The sequence below is a fragment of the Brassica napus genome, chromosome C4, assembly GCF_020379485.1.
Source record: "Brassica napus cultivar Da-Ae chromosome C4, Da-Ae, whole genome shotgun sequence".
NCBI classification, from domain to species: Eukaryota; Viridiplantae; Streptophyta; class Magnoliopsida; order Brassicales; family Brassicaceae; genus Brassica; species Brassica napus.
The window spans coordinates 17,376,234-17,380,493 of NC_063447.1; the positions used below are offsets into that span (position 1 = coordinate 17,376,234).

The 4,260-nt window shown below is 34.3% G+C and overlaps 1 long non-coding RNA gene across 1 annotated transcript; it reads left to right on the plus strand.

Annotated features, from left to right (window-relative positions):
* The first annotated feature begins 481 nt into the window (after positions 1-481).
* On the plus strand, positions 482-3,891 carry LOC125585439. The gene is made up of 3 exons (XR_007322362.1): positions 482-562; positions 654-727; positions 914-3,891. It is a non-coding gene; the product is annotated as an uncharacterized LOC125585439 (long non-coding RNA).
* Positions 3,892-4,260: the final 369 nt, after the last annotated feature.

Genomic DNA, 4,260 nt, shown 5'->3' on the forward strand with positions numbered 1-4,260 from the left:
TGATTAATTAATGTAAGTATAAAATAAGACATATTAAATTTCTAGTGAATAAGTCTAACAACCTTGTTTAAATAGTTTTTTAATAGCATAGATGCTTTGTTTGTTTCAACGTCTGGCAGATCTCGAAACTTAAGATCCATAAAAATCCTTAAACCCATATAACTTATTGCGGTCACCCTTGTTTAAGCGGGTGAAAAGTCAAAACTCTTTGTCTTTTTGTTTTCTTTTTGATCTATCTTTTTTATTCTTGATATAATTTTTTTTGTTAAAACTTAATTTGTAAGCGACGCTTGGTGAACCAAACTAAAATTTGGGTCTGGTGCAATCCTGTTGATTGGATTATTCCTCGCTTTTCTGGTAGGGAATTTTATTTTATTTTTCCACGTTTTTAGCGTAGATAACAAATCTTGTGGGACTCATCTCATGTTTGATATTATTTTTAAAAAATGTAAATATGCTTATAAATATTGATTTTATATTGTTCTTTTAGTACATCATCTAGACTAGAAGAGTAATTGTGTACAGTTTTCGTTTGATCAAGCTCCTAACTGCTAATCATCAGGTTTAATTAGTTCTCTAATGCTTGTGATTGATGTAAATATGCATGTGTATGTTCATTTGATAATCTGTGATTATGTTTTTCTAATTTGCAGAGATGGCAACGAATGGAACGACGACGAAGCCACCACTGATGCCTTCTCCTCTGCGTAATTCTAAGTTTTTGCAGGTTTATTCTCTCAAAATATTCTTTCAAATCTCTAGAATCAATTGAGTTTAAAAATGCAGTAAAGTTTTTAGTATAATGTGTAATTAAGTCATAATTTGATACTCGTTTTGTATTTAGATCTCAGTCTCACATAAATGGATTTGATTGTTGAAACTGAACGTGCTTGGATGATTTTGTAAATTGCAGTCAAATATGAGGATCTTCGTGACAGGAGGAGCTGACTTCATTGGTTCACATTTGGTTGATAGATTGATGCAAAACGAAAAGAATGAAGTGATCGATTGTCGCTGATAATTACTTCACAGGATCAAAAGACAATCTCAAGAAATGGATTGGTCATCCAAGATTTGAGCTCATTCGTCATGGTATTATCATCTTCTTAATCACCTTATGTAATATATAGAGAGAGAGAAAACAATGCATTAATTAACTAACTCTTTTATTAATCTTCAGATGTGACAAAACCTCTCATGGTCGAGGTTGATCAAATCTACCATTTAGCATGTCATGCATCTCCAATTTTTTACAAATACAACCCTGTTAAGGTTCGTCAAATTTCATTAATTCAAAATTCATTAATACAAAACATGACTACTTTCTCTGTATCATTTTAAGTGGTTTTTAAGGTTTTTGCACAAAGATTAAGAAAATATATTTTTTTATGCAATTTATATTGGTTACATAAACTAACATTAAATAAAATTAATTCAACCAATAAGAAAAAAATACAGTATTTTATAATTGGTCACAAATTTTAAATGACATTAAATTTTATCTAGAATTGTGAGAACATCACTTATTATGAAACAAAATAAAAATCTATAAACACCATTTAAAAGTGATACGGAGGAAGTAATGTTTTATGATTTATGATCATAACTAGGGGAAGCCCGCCCTACGGGCGAGGAAGCCGATGGAAAAAATAATTAAATCATCTATAAGAGTCTTATCATTTATTATGATTTAAAACTGTGTTTGAAGTTCGATGATTTAAATTGCATGTACTAAAGCATGTCTCACATAAAATAAAAATAATTGAAGCTACTAAACTTGTAGCTCACCGGCAGTGAGTGCCAGATATCTCCGGCATAACGAACATTGATGGGACGCTGACAACAGAGACCAAATGCTCTCTCTCAGCTCTACTCACTTCAGCAGCCTCCATACACTGAGCATCCGCAAGGCAGCGGAAGCAACGCCCATGTCAAGTTTTAGCCATCTGCTCATCCTATCTAGAGATAGAAGACATGGTGGTGGTGGCTGCAATAACAGCAACAGATGCAGCTACACTGGCTACAGTAATAGCACCGTGAATCTGATATAGTTTTTGATTGCATATAACAGGGCTGGAACAGCAAGAAGCACATTGTTCCGGACTGCCTGCAAAATAGACTCATTGCATTATAAAAACTCAACCAATTGAACTTAGAAGTTTCAAATTATATCTACTGGTTAGTAATATCAACATTCCAAAATCTAACAAAACCCAATAAACTGTAAAAAGATGATACGTAGATGAGAGAATGTTATGACAACGCCAAGAGATCAGATAACAAAAGGTGAATAATCTAACTTTAAATTTGAGAATATGCCCTAGGAAAACTCTAGTACAGACTCTTTAATTAATTTGACTCTTTTTAATTAGCAAAGAAGAAGTACCTGGACAAATATTGAAACAGATAGAAGTGGCTTGTCTCCAACTTTTTTGGTGCTTGGCCTACACGTTGAACACAAACAATTAGGTATTAATAGATCCATTCTCAGAAAATCGAGCGAGTTAAAAATAGATAACAATTTTGAAATCAAATTGTCTGTATGCACAAAACTGAGTGACAGCAATCACCATCAGATCTCTAATAAATGAAAACAGAAAAGTAAAGTCCCAAAACATACTTTCTAGTGAGGATGATTCTCAGATATGAGGCTTACCTATTTTATAGGTGTAGTATGATTCACAAACCAAACATCTGAAAACATGAACTTGAGCAAAATCGACGCATAATCTTTACAAAAGGGGGGTTTCGAGGTGTTACATCTACATGGCCAGAATCACCTCTCTGGATATTTGGATCACTTTCTTATTCCTCTTTTGCAATTTGTGGCTTTATTCAATTTTTCGGAGAACATGGATGGACCTATGAACAGAAGATCCAAACAAAGAGTGATTATTGCAAAATTCATATCAGATTCACAATAATAGAACAAACAGAGAGACCTGAAAAAGAAAAAAACATGACTTGGGTTGTCACATATTATGATCATTCGTTAATCCCTATCTACTCGTTGCCATACATGTAACCTGAGGATCCATGACGTGTTGTAGCAGGCTGCATAGGTTAAAGCTGGAGATGTATTAGGCATGTGAGTTGCAAACCGGTTTACATTCACCGTCACCGGCATCATGGTCGCTTGTTCATATGGCAAACAAAAAAATAATCAGAAAAGCTTCATAACGAATTAAAAACAAAAACAAAAACAAAAAAAAACTATTTTGATAATGAATACAGGAACAAAATGATCTCTAGTGAGGAACTACTATTAGGTTTGAAAGTTCCATCACCAAAACACAAAAAACGCGAGAAAGAATTAAAAAACAAAAAAAAAACTACGTAGTCAAGCTGGATTCACCATGGCGTCCAGGAGAAGCATGTCGTCCCTCGCCGTCGCGCTTAACAATCATAGCTTCCCAGATTCTAAGCAAACAGACCCAACGGTGGAGGTGCAGCGGCTTAGCCTTCTAAACGGCGAGGAAGACAAAGGAATTAGCCATTATCGACTTTGATTTTTTAGAAAGCTTATGAATGTGAAGAAAGAACTGATGAATTTCATGGGTTCAAGCATACGTTTTATAGTTGAAGTTTCTGGCGAAGGCAGTAAATGAGGGAGCGCGACCACTAAACATTTCTGATTTATTGCAATCAGGAAGATGAACAGAGTAGGGTTTCAATGAAGAGTCTGTCGACGGCGGAGTCTCATATAATGGACCGAGCAATTTAAATAACCCATCATGAAACAATAGTTATCGAAGCCCAAATAGCAGCCCAAAAGAAACGATTGTAAATTGTTAATATCAGGACACGTGTCACGCTTAGACTCTCTTATTTAGTGACGTGACCTCTCAAGAAGAGAGTAAAACTCTTCTTTATAGTATAACAGCAACAGATGCAGCTACACTGGCTACAGTAATAGCACCGTGAATCTGATATAGTTTTTGATTGCATATAACAGGGCTGGAACAGCAAGAAGCACATTGTTCTGGACTGCCTGCAAAATAGACTCATTGCATTATAAAAACTAACCCAATTGAACGTAGAAGTTTCAAATTATATCTACTGGTTAGTAACATCAACATTACAAAATCTAACAAAACCCAATAAACTGTAAAAAGATGATATGTAGATGAGAGAATGTTATGACAACGCCAAGAGATCAGATAACAAAAGGTAAAGAATCTAACTTTAAATTTGAGAATATGCCCTAGGAACTCTAGTACGACTCTTTAATTAATTTGACTCTTTTTAATTAGCAAAGAA